The sequence below is a fragment of the Anthonomus grandis genome, unplaced genomic scaffold, assembly GCF_022605725.1.
Source record: "Anthonomus grandis grandis unplaced genomic scaffold, icAntGran1.3 ctg00000408.1, whole genome shotgun sequence".
Taxonomy (NCBI): Eukaryota; Metazoa; Arthropoda; class Insecta; order Coleoptera; family Curculionidae; genus Anthonomus; species Anthonomus grandis.
Window position 1 is genome coordinate 16,909 of NW_026088495.1, and position 13,672 is coordinate 30,580.

A 13,672-nucleotide genomic window follows, 5' to 3' on the forward strand; every position below is an offset into this window, starting at 1 on the left:
ATCAATGCCGATGCGGCAAAACGATTAACAGGAATAATTCATTTCACAAATTCCATTTCTGCCCGGCAACGTTGGGCGAAGAGTCATGCTATTCGTGCTGCTATCATCTCTCATGTTTACGAGACTGCTGGTATGAAGAAACGTCCAGACATCATAACACAACTGGAGCCTCATATAATCAAAAAAGAATCTCAGCAACTGCAAAATTTTATAAAAACGTTTGATAAATTTATGAATCCCTTCGATGGTAACATTGATAGAAACTTTCTGTTCAACATCACAACAGGAAAGGCAGCATCATTGACGGTTGGGAATTATTTATTAAAAGTGGAGCAATCAGGCCATTAGTTAAGGAAAGAATTTATTGCTCAATGCTTTATAGACCCAGAACGATTTGAGAAAGCTATCACGAGGGTCGATATTCAGAACTTCTCAGCAAATGCAGTGAATAGCAAAATAAAGTTTGCAAACAAGATTTACGAAATACGTATGCAACGAGATTTATTTGCATGAATTTTGGCATTATCAATGAATTTTAATATCGACGTTGAAAAGGTATTGTCGTACCCAATAACACCTATTCCGTTATCATTATGTCATTCAGACGGAGTAATTTGTAAAACTGAAAAATCGGCTATTACTCAAGTTTTACAAATAAAGACGGCTGATAATATACCGCAAATATTTGACATTGTAATCATCGATGGGTTTTTCCTTCTTCACTGTATGAAAGAAATCCCAAATACATTCGGAAGTTTATCAAAAAAAATTATATCATTTATGCAGAAGACACTAGCCAAACGATACGAAATAATTTTTGATCAATATTTCACTCCATCTATAAAAGATTATGAACGCCTACAGAGAGGAAATATCAGTAATTTAGGCTACAACATTAAAAGACCCGAACAGACACGACCTAAAGATTTTAATAAGGAACTCAGAAATAGCAAATTTAAAGATTCACTGGTGAGATTTCTCATTGATCATTGAGGAAGAGCGGAAATGTTTATTAGTCAATCGATTGTGAAATTAAATTACGATGTATGTTATACATATGAGAGTCACGGTGTCTCCGTATTGAAAATCATCGATGAAGACTTATCATGTGAACTGCAGGAGAAAGCAGATACAAAAATTATATACCACGTATGCAAAGCAGTCTGTGAGAATGTAGTAATTAAATGTTCTGATACTGACATTCTTATCATCATGCGGGGAAACATGGACCATCTATCTTCTGATCAGTTGCGGATTTTGATGGAAATGGGAACGGGAAATAATAAGCGGCGCATCAACATCAATGACCTCACTGAGCAACTCGGCCCATCATTATGCCAAAGTTTACCAGGGAACCTGAAGTTTACCAGACTGGAAAATATGAATACGATTCAAACAAGAAATCAGCCTTTTTAAGTTTTGGAAAAATTCGTTTGCGAAATGTATAATTTGAAGTATATCTCTGATCTGAACGTCGGTCGCTTCTCGAAATTCTGGGAAACTTATAAGGCATCGGATGTCAACGAGCCATTCCAGAAACGGCTGAAAAGTTTCGATGTATCATGCATACCACCATGTACAACGGAGCTCCATCAACATCTGCTTCGTACACAATCTATTGCAAATATATGGCGAAATGCATATTTAAAATATCCAACATGCTATCCCCCAGAGTCCAATGGTTGGGTGAAAAATGGCGAATTTCTCAGCTTCAAATGGTTTGATGGCGACCAATTCCTTCCATCAGTTCTTGGAGCCATAGTTGAACCCCCTGCAACGAATGCCGACAATGAGTCAGGTATATTATTTCACGATTTCATTCATTGCCAGAAATATTGCCATTTTTCAGGTATTTTACATTTTATTTTTTTTTTCCAGATACTGAAGCTAAGGAAACGGAATCTGATTACTGTAATTCAGATAACGAATCGACATCCTCGGAAGAAAACTGAATTATTCAATTAAAAGTAGAAAATGGACTACTGTAAATAATGTAAAAACTATATATTTAACATCTTGCTTTTTCAATAAACAGAAATACAGTACTTTCAATCTTTTCATAAAAAAAGCTATTACTAAAAATCCTATTCCATTTTTTTCATTTCAGCAAGATTATGCGGGGAGACAGCATGTGAACGATATACGCTCTCTCTCGCGCGCTTGCATCCACGTAACTCTGTCTCGCGCGTACTTACAGGAATGACATTTTTGACGTTTTTATATGATGCAATCGTCAAAACGGGCTGGCTCTAGATATTTAACATATTTATAACATTGCTAATGTCCCGTAAAAAAGACTGCCGGTAGAAAGTATGTTGACTTGTACTTGAATCCACGCACTTTCAACATAAGCTGGCAGTACTTTACAATCGTGAAAATGGGCTGGTAATTTTGATTTCATTTTCTAAATACTCTAAATAACATACTATGAAAATTTCAACTGGTAGGAAGTATGTTAAGTAGTCTTCTTTTATTAACAACTTTAGAAAATAAAAAAAATTAATACCCAGCGTTGTTGAGCAGCCAGCCCGGCGGATTTTGATTTATAAATTAGTAAACTAATCTCACAAAAAATTTCAACCGGTAGGAAGTACAATGGGTTTTTTGGTCATGAGCTCTTAGTCTATTCGTGCTACACCAACAATGTCGACTCGCAAACGGTCTTCAACTCTAATGATTTCGAGGACCAGTCTGCAACGAATGTTACATCTCGATTTGAAACTACACCCTTATAAGATCCAGCTAGTCCAAGAATTAAAAGCCTCGGACCTGGAAGCAAGAATGACTTTTGCAAATGTAATGTTGGATACTTTTCAAGACTTTGAAAATATGCTCTGCTCCGATGAAGCTCACTTTCATCTAAATAGATTTGTGAATAGATAAAACTGTCGTTATTGGAGTTCCGAGAATCCGCGCGTGAAACATCAAAAACCACTTCATTCTCCGAAAGTTAATGTTTGGGCTGCAATTGCTAAGTGGGGAATTATGGGACCTTTCTTCATTGAAGATAATCGAGGCCGAGCCATTACTGTGAATTCGGAAAGCTACATAGCAATGTTAAGAAATTTTTTAGCCCCAGCCACTTTGCAAACTCGCACCACTATAACCTCAACCCAATACTGTACTTTTGATAATCATGGCTAACTATTTAGCATTGGCTGACCACACTGACAAACTTACAAAATCTTGCAAAATAGGATGTGGAAACGTTCTGAAAGTTAAAACTAAATTCAGCCAAATCAAATATCTTGATGAGGTATAAAAGCACTGACGAAAAGAACAGCGCCCAAATCAGTTAGCGTGTGGATACTAACAAGGAGAAAGTTTGCGATAATGCATGACCCAATTTAGGAGTAAAACCATATTACTTAGATGAAAAAAATGTGTTGCCGGACATTCTCGAATCCATTGAATGGGTCGAGAGAAAAATGTGTAAAATAGGCAGAAAATGCATGGCTGTGGGTGAAAATTTGTGCTGGGGATCAGACCTTGGAGTATGTAAAACAGATACAACTAATACTTGGGTTAAAGAGAGCACCATCACTCAAAAAGGGATATTCCACACCAAGCATTTCAGAGATGTCTGCATTATGGACTGGGCTTGTTCTGTCAAAGAGTATAAAAGGAGAGTGCATCACGCACCTGATGGAACCATATACATTGTTATTAATGACATGACAGTCCAAGTTGAAGAGGAATTCCTTAATCAATATATCAATTATAAAAGAGAATTAGTTATATTTATAAAAGAAGAAATAATAGTTAAAGAGGAGCAAATAACAATAAAATGTTTCACGGAAGAAAATAGTTTATATTGCATTGACTCTGAAAAAGATAGAGCAGAATATATTAAGATAGAAAAGAAGAGCAAATGTAATCATTGGGGTTCCAACAATTACTGCCTTAGAATCCCCACGCTAATACGCACCTGCCATACTTTCAGCTTGAGTATTGCAGTGGTAAGATAAATGTTTCCCGCAAGACTGATTTCTCGCAGAGGCGATATTTCATGGCCTCCTCGAAGTCCGCACCTTACTCCAGCTGATTTTTTCTTATGGAGACACCTTAAGAGTAAAGTGTATTGTAATAATCCTACAACTAAACTAAACTACAACTTAAGGACAATTTCCGACAGGAAATTGGATTAATCTCACAAGTTACTAAGGTATTTCAAAACTTTCCCACACGATTGGAGGAGTGCCGTCATCGTGGATCATCATTTGGACGATTTAATTTTTAAAACATAAATTCCCATATACTCTCTATATATTTCAGTCAATAAACAATACCAAAACATTGTCGTTATTTTTTACCTAATTTCTTAAAAATGAATTTTCTTATGGGCCACCCTGTATAATGAAAGAAAGCTAGAGTTACTACAGATAATGTCAAAAGTAGATGCAGTTTGTTTAACGACAGACGGATGGACTTCGGATGGATAATCAAAGCTTTATTGCCCTAACGGCCCATTTTATTAAAACTTATGAAGGAAAACATAAGCTTGATTCCTGTCTTTTAGGATGTATACTGTTCAACGAGAAACATACGGCAATAAACTTGTCAGACTTTTTGAAGTCTCAAGTACATGAATGGGGCCTTACAAATAAAGTTTCCTGCATTATATCAGATAATGCTGCAAATATCACTACTGCAATAATGATTACTAACTGGCGTTTCTTCCCTTGTTTTGCACATACTCTTAATTTAGTGTTACAGAATGCCATAATAGAACTCCAAGAGGAAATCCATAAAGTTAAAAAAATTATGCAATATTTTAAACAAAGTTCCAGTGCACTGGTGAAATTAGAAAGTATGGAATCACAAATGGGAAAGTCGATCTTTAATACCAGCATTTTTAAAAATGTAATTTTGAAAGAAAGACCCAGGTGTTGTTTACGCTCGGACCGGAAAATAATTTTGTTTTTTCAATTTTTTAAGAAAATACACTGAAATTAATATGTCCATGGGGAAAAAAATGTTGGAAATGCTGCAGAAGTTAGAAACTCATCCTGATACGGAGGTAAGTAAACAATTTAACATAATTTTTAATTCTTAACCTTAAATTCTGCTGTGTATCTGGTTCCTTTTTAAAAAACGGAATTTTAATGCATGTGGCATTTGGATCCGTTATAAAGTCGTTTGGATCTTTTTTAAATAATGCATCTTTTAAGATTATACATTTTTTGAATTCACTTTCTATTATATATATTTTAAATATTTATTTTTTTTAGGACGTAACTGACCTATACACTGAACCAATGGAAGAGGAGACCTCACAGATAATTTCTTGTAATATTCAAGCACAGGTTAAGATAGAGAGAATAATTAAGTTTTTTGAAATAACATAACTCTGTTTTTAGGCTTTTCCCAATACTTCCATGGAAAAATGTAACGAAACAAATCAGGAAAATTGCTGCTCTAATAATTTAGTAATGCCAGATACCATCAACCATCAGGTTAATATTGTAGTATAGTGACAATATACCATATTAATAAGGAAAAACATGTTTATTAGGTGTTCATAATAAATAATTTGTTGTATCTTTGTCTTCTAGGATCCTTGCTTCAGTGTAGAACCCTTTTTATTAGCAAAGGATGACCAAGAAACTTATAATGCAGAACTACCTACAACTGATATTCAGATAAACGTAAGTACGCAGGTATTTACAATATAATAAATATATAATTATGTACATAATAAGGTATGCAAATAGAGCGTCGTTACAAAAAGTATGATTTTTACTTTTAATAAAACAATATAAATATGACCTACTTATTGGTAAACAAGTAAATATTTATATATTTTTTTTCATTTCTTCAGTATCCATCTACGTCGCGCCTTCAGTCTAATAGAAGATAAAGAATTTGAAAATTTTTAAGCTGATATAGAAGATGATAGAGATCCGGACTTTATTTATTCATCATCGGATTCTTCAGAATTTTTAGGTGAGAGGCAAGATCTTCAAAATACAGTTCCGGTAAATAAAGGAAGGCCAAGAAAGGGTCGAGGACAAAAGCACCCTGGACAAATCGATAAGACCCGAAAGTTTTTGAAAAACTCTAACTCACCTCATATTTCGAAAAGAGGAAATCGCATAGCAAAAAAAGAGTTTGTAGATTATCGATGCAACTGTTTAGATAAATGCTATGAAAAAGTAAGACAGGATGGACGTAAATCTCTTTTTGAGAAATTTTGGAAGATTGGAACATATAGTTTACAAAATGGAATAATCTGTGCTTCAGTTAAGGAAGGGCAAATAAAGAGAAGACGCACAGAAGGATGCCCAAAACGAAATTATACTAGAAGGTACTATTTAGAAAACGTTTCTCTCTGTAGCGACATGTTTGTACGAACCTTTAACATTTCAACAAAACGGGTTAATACTGCACTAAAAAAATTTAAAACTCTTGATGTACAAGACAATCGTGGTAAACACCAAAAGCATTTTAAAATTTCCGATATTCAAAGAGAAGAAGTAGTGTATCACATAAAAAAAATCAGAAGTATAAGTCTCATCTTCCTACCGATATGACCATTGAAACTATGTAAAACCTTTATAAAACAGAGGTAAATAATTCGGTAAGCCTATCAACTTACAAAAAATATTTTATACAGATTTCAATATTACAAGAAAAACACTAAAAAAAGATACCTGTAACAAGTGTGATCAACTAGGTGCTCAAATATATTCTGGCAATGTAAATAATAATTAAAAAACTGAACTTGAATCGCATTTAAAAGCTGCTGAAACTGCTAGAAAATTAATGAACAATGATTTTGAGCGCGCTAAAGTAAATGATCACATACAGACATTTTCATTTGACTTAGAAAAAACATTACCGCTTCCACGAATTCCTACAAACATTATGTTTTATAAACGACAGTTATGGCTATACAATTTGGGAATACGAGCGGCAAAAGAAAGCTTTGAAGCTTGAAAGCTATTGCTTTCTCTGGACAGAAGGCACTGCTGGCCGTGGGGCACAGGTAGTAGGATCTTGCATTAAAAAATACTGTGAACTCTTTTTGGAACGCGATGAAACTGATTTAATTCTATGGTCAGACTCCTGCGGTGGGCAGAACCGAAATATAAAACTTTGTTTATTACTTAAACACATTTTTAATAACTCATCAACCTTGGAAAGCATAAGCATGAAATTTCTTATATCAGGCCACAGTTGCCGAACGATTCTGATGTCGGTGATATCGAAAAGGCGTTGAAATATCAACAAAGGCTGTATACACCACAAGACTACATTAACATTATTAGTAATTCCAGAAAGAAGAGCCCATTTACAATACATCAAATGAATAAGAACGATTTTATCTCATCTGAAATATTAGAAAAAATATAGTTAATAGAAAAAAAGACACTATTGGTGAAAAAATAAACTGGCTAGAGATCAGAGAAATTAAAATAAAGAAAAACTCCCCATACAGCTTATTTTTTAAATCCAGTCATGACCAAGATTTATATGTTGAGGTTGATATAAAACCAAAACAAAAGGGCAGACAGACAGACGTATTTAACACAATTAATTTGCCAGTACTTTATCCCAATGGAAACCGATATCAACCCCCAAACTTAATGACATCAGATCGGTTATGCATTTAATTCCTGAGGCAGATCAAGGATTTTATTTACACCTTATAGCTGGTGAAGAAATTGTAGATGATATTGATGGGTACAACGGAGATTTGGATATCGACTACCAAGAAGACCGAAATCACTACAAGTTAATATGTTTACTGTTTGCACTAATCTGAAAAGATATTTTTTGTATGTTTTTTTTTTATTCGTCCAAAGAAAATGCCAAATAAATGTTTAAGTTTAATTAATTTTGTTCTTATAAAATTTAAAATATCTTTGTAATTAAATATGTTTGCAAATAACAAGCAGTTTTTTCTCTTTGTTTCGTAAGTTTGCGCCAGAGAACTACAAAACGAAATCAATTTTTTGCTTTTTTTTTAATTTTTAAAAAGGAACCACCCTATTTTCCACTTACAATAAAAATCAAAGTTGCAAAAAATTTAATATCATTCTATTTAGAGTAAATAAAAAAGATCCAAGTGTGTAAATCATGTATTTATTACAAGATTTAAAAATACATTCTTGTGAAATAGAGATTTTTACGAAGGAACCAGGCGTCTGGTTCCTTCTTCTTTGCTGCATTAATATAATAGTATATGTGAACCAACCCTAAAAGTGCTAAAAAATAAATATCTACTTAAAAATTTGCATGTATTTTAGTTATAATTGCCTCTCTGGAAGCTCCCATAAGCTGTACTTTTATGAAAACATCAGCAAAATTATTTACAAAAAATGTGTGTCTGACAAACTATTTTACCTAAATTTCTGCAATTTATAATTTGGCGCTTGGTTCCTTGTACGCTAACTCTATCCAAATAATTACGGACTTATCTAGTCGGACATCTGTTATATAATTGCATTATTGCACGGATTTAAATCCAAGGAGAATCCCCGAGTGCCGACGCTTCGTCGCCCGGGATTTCCAGCTGGGCTATTGGAAATAAGTCAAACAAAACAAACAGGTTATTTTACTTTCCGATTTATGTGTGTGCGTATGTGCTAAGTGGAAAGAGTTTAACTAGTGACTGGAAACGATTTCTTCAGTTAAATAAATTACGTATTACATCGAATGTAAACTAATAATCGCTAAAATGAGTGTCAGTGTGGTTTATAAAGAGAATAAAGGCTCAAGTTTAGTTTGGAAACATTTCTTAAAATCTGAAGATGGTTTTACAGCTAAATGTAAGTTATGCCCAAGCATTATTAAAATCTCTGCTCGTTCTACCAAAGGTCTTCACACCCACTTACAAACGAAGCATAATATGAATTTAAAATCCAAGAATACCAGCGAGAGTGATGTTATTGACATTGATAGTGCCAGTACTGCCAGTGCTCGAAGAGTTCGTTTACTAGTTCTACGCTTATTTCTAAGCGCTCAGGCTCAGATGACATTAGTTCTTCTATGCTACCTAAGAAAATAAAAATCACGGAATATTTTCAATCTCAGAAAAAAATGTCGATGGAAGAAAGAGTGTCCCGAATGGTAGCTAAAAATGGTATACAAAGTATGCAATGTTTATCACATCGATCGATATGCGCCAACTATTTGAATCAGAGGGCCACAAATTGCCTTCTTCTGCCGGTACGGTGCAAGGTATGGTAATGACCTACGGAGAATCAATTAAAAAGAAAACTATGGAAGAACTCGAGGCTCTAAAAAAGTCCAAACAGTGATTCACAATAACATTTGATGAGTGGTCATCCTTAAGAAATCGGCGCTATTTAAATCTCAATCCGCATGCTTATACCGCTGGATCCGTTAGTCTTTGGAACTTAGGACTAGTGAGAATCCTCGGTAGCTTTCCTGCTGAATCATATGTAAGAGAAATTGAAAAAAACTGAAGGAGTTCGGCATCCACCTTGAACGAGATATTGTCGCAGCAAAGACAGATGGTGCTGCAGTCATGAAGAAAGTGGGCAGATTGTTATCAGTACATCAACGGTGCTATGCTCATGGACTGCAGCTAGCTGTTTGCGACGTACTTTACAAAAAAACGAGTGGATCAGATTTAACTTGTAGTAGCAAGCCTGACAACAGTGACAGCGAGGATGAAGAACACTATCGCTACTTCCTTTCCGTAGATCAAGAATTTCCAGAGGTAGATTTACTACCAAGTAACAGGTAAAAAAACTATTTCTCAACTTAAAATAAACTTAAATAATATATTTGTTTCAGGACGCTGATTCAGAAAGTACGACAAATTGTAAAATATTTTAGTTCAAAATCTCCCATGAGAAATGACTTATTGCAAAATTATATTAAAGGAAAATTTGGCAGAGAATTGCAAATGGTCAAAGATTGTAAAACACGTTGGAGCAGCCTTGCAGCAATGATTTCAAGGTTCAACCTCGTCAGAGAGTGTTTATTCAAAGCTCTCATTGATCTTAAAATTACATCATCTTCATATTCATTTACTGAAGATGAATGTAATACGTTGACATATATTGAACGTGCATTAGAACCAGTTAAGCTGGCTGTAAGCGTTTTGTGCCGCGAAGATGCAACACTAGTTACTGCTAAAACTACACTGCGATTCATGATCAGCAAATTGGAAAGTCATCATACAGCGCCGTTCATCACTGATAAGTATGTTACTGTATTTGGAAAATTCAGGCAAATATCTGGAATTTCTGGAACAACAGTCAGCATCTACCAACGGTCAAGAAGATACATTTTTACTTCATAGCAAATCAAGACTACGAACAGAAATAAAGAGTTTGATTGAGAGGCTACAAATAGAGAAGTCTTTAGAAGGCCAAACCGAAGCCCAGACCACTTATGTTGAGGTTGTTGAGGAGGATGAAGAGGATAATATACCTTTATCTAATCTAACAACAAGACATGAACTATCGGCATTAAATTTAGAAGAGGAATTGAATTGTAGTCTTCGTACTGCCTGGGTATCAGAATCAAAGGCTTCTCCTATGACTGTACGAGCACGAGTAACACTTGACCAGTTACTAAAACATGAAATGACCCTGTTTGAATGCGGAGGGAATAGGGATATATACTTGGAAGCTGTTTACAACTGTGTGAAGTCTATTCCGCCGACAAGTGTAAAAGCTGAGCGTGCGTTTTCAGCTGCAGGATATATTTGCAATAAACTAAGATCAAACTTAAAAGATGATACCTTGGATATGTTATCTTTTCTCCGAAAATACTTCCAAAATCAATGTGACAAGTGACCTTTAAACTAAGTACTTGAACCACTAACTAATGTATTTTGAATATGAAATAAACACTTTTTTGCATCTACCATAGTTTGTTTATAATTGCATAAGACATAAGACCTTTTCTTAGCAATTAGCATGTTTAATAGGTTTATTACAAAAAGTTATATATATATATATATATTGTTAACAATCCCGCATTCTTGCGGATCCGCGGGATCAATGATTTTTATCACGCAGGTTTGCGGGATTGAAGTTTTGGTGCGGGATTGAATTTCCTAACTGTAACTTATATACTTAATACACTTCAAGTCTAGATTCAGCTCAACATTTAAGAGAAGTGGCTGTACGAATTTTCGTACTGGACCTCTTAGGGTTAGTGATGGGACTGGCAGGTCATAGTAAGTAAATGGTTCTGTAGAATTATCCTGCAGATGAGATCTTCAATCTCTATATCTAATTTCCATTAGGGTGGTTTTTCGTTCACTCTACCAGATATTGTTTTATTTAATATCACAAATTGCAGTTTATATCAAAACGGAATCGACAATTTATATTAATATTTCATCCTGGTAAGGTCAATTACAACATCAAATTACCTTATTTCTTTTATCAGAAAACATCACAGGACTGTGAGATAAATGAATCTGAAAAAATATACTACAACACGTCCTACAAAGTGTTACTTGACATATACCCTACTCAATTCAGGCTCTACACTTTAAAGGCTGGTGTTCATGGTTATTTCATACTATCTGGAAAAGTACAAAATAATATCAAATGATTGACAATTGTTATTCAATTTCCGAACGTTTTCAATGTAGTTTTTCGCTTCGACATTAACCAAAAAGAAAGTCATCACCTATTATAATACCTAATAACACACCTTACAAAGTGCTTCTGCAAAGATGCCTTACTCAATTCAGGATCTTGCACTTTGAAAGCTGGTGTTTTGGCATTGTATAAACTAATAAACATAATACAGCAGTGATGACCTTTGGTGAAATTAGGCTTACGATTTCAAGTTGGTTTAAATTTTCAAGAGCGTGCATTTTAGATAGGAAAGCGTAAGAGACAAACAATAATTCTTTAACCTTTCGGAATAGATACTTTTTAAAATTTTTCACGCTCCATAAATTCGTCACAAAGATAGTGACAAAGTACAAAATTAAAACACAATAAAAATTTAAATGGGAAAATCCTGAAACCGAAGCATTTGATTTTCTGTTACATCCAATTGGTTCCTAGATGTCGGTGTAGAAAATTATCGTCAATACCATTTATATGTATATCCTCCCTATTGATTATTACCTCACTTATATTTCCTCAATCCAGTAGCCAAGTATTAAACCTATAAGGGTTGAAAAATTAAAACACAAAATCCAGTTGTAACCTTTTATTAGTTTATCCCATTAATAATAAATAAGCGACAGAATGTTGAATGAACTTTCACAAGCCGAAAATGATACCTGCGTTTGCGGAGAATATAATTTATTGATTGAGAATATAATTATTGATTTATTATGTGCTCGTGACAAATCGAGCGATTTCCGGCCCTGCGTTACATAAACGCTAATAACTTTGGTTCTATCGCGAATTTTTTTTTTCGTGTTTTTACCGTTTTATGTACGAAGGATGAGCGTATATAATGGTTAAAAAATGTTTTTCGCCACATCCACCCGAAGTGACGTGGCAAAAAACGGTTTTTGACGAAAAAATTTTGATTAAGTCGTTCTGGAAAACTGACCGAGCCGAATTTTCTGAGACTCATTGACGTTAAAGGCCTTTTTATAAAGCAGCTCTGAAACGGCGCTTTTTAAGATAAAGCCTTTAGAAGTCGGATTTTTCTGTGAATGAATTTTGAACTTTTTGCGCGGTACCTCGCGGACTTAAACGGTTGTGGGGCCTAAACGGTAACGTTCCCGATAATGCGAATAAAACAGCCCTTTTCTACGTAAATGCAGCTTTCGTTTTTGTTAAAACTATTTTTTTCAAAAAGAAACTTCTTCCGAGATAAACGAGCTCAAACTTAAATTTTTTTTTCGAAAAAAAATATAGTGAATTTTTCGAGAAATAAATTTGTTTCTACTTCTAAAAATTTTTTTCCGGAGCTATGTATTATACAGGGGGAGCTGTGTTAACAAATATAAACCCCTTTTTGAGCCTTTTTTTGACCGTTTTTTCTACTTTTACTTACTCTTTATAACCTTCTAAGTAGCTTAGTTTTTGCTCTACACCTTTTTTTAACTTTGACGCTTAATACCGGCATATACCTATGATACCTATGAAAACCATTTTTTTCAAATCACCGAACACTATCTGGCTATAATCCACTAAAAACCGTTTTTCTTCAAATGTTACCGTTTTTCCACAACGCGCTGTTATTTAAGAAAAACCCCAAAAAATAAGCCGGTCCAACCAGTCATACCCCAGGAGACATAGGGAGCCAGCTCATTGGCGGTCCAGCACCCAATGTAAAAGCATACGGACGACGTCACTATCGAGTCGCACATAGCCAGATGACGCAACCGCGGGGTTTTCGGTGTCATGGCGGCAAATTGTACGTTCGGGCGGATCCGACTTTTTCAATTCGAGAATTAGCGGCTTAAAATGGGTGGAAATGATCAGAAATTGGTAGTGACGATATCAGGAAACTTAAAATTTTCCGAATATGTGCATATCTTTTATCGAATGGTTTTTATTGCGGCGGGAAAATTCGCCGCGCATCTGACGTCTCATCTTATTTACATTTTTTACGGGCCCATTTGCGTTTCAAAATAGAGTAGGAAAGCGGTTTTAGAGAAAGATGGGAGATGTCTGGCAACAATTATAAACGTGTCGTGTTCGTCTCGTGACATCAGAGTTATTTTATTAATGATGTATTAATATTATGGAGACAATTTTGAAGG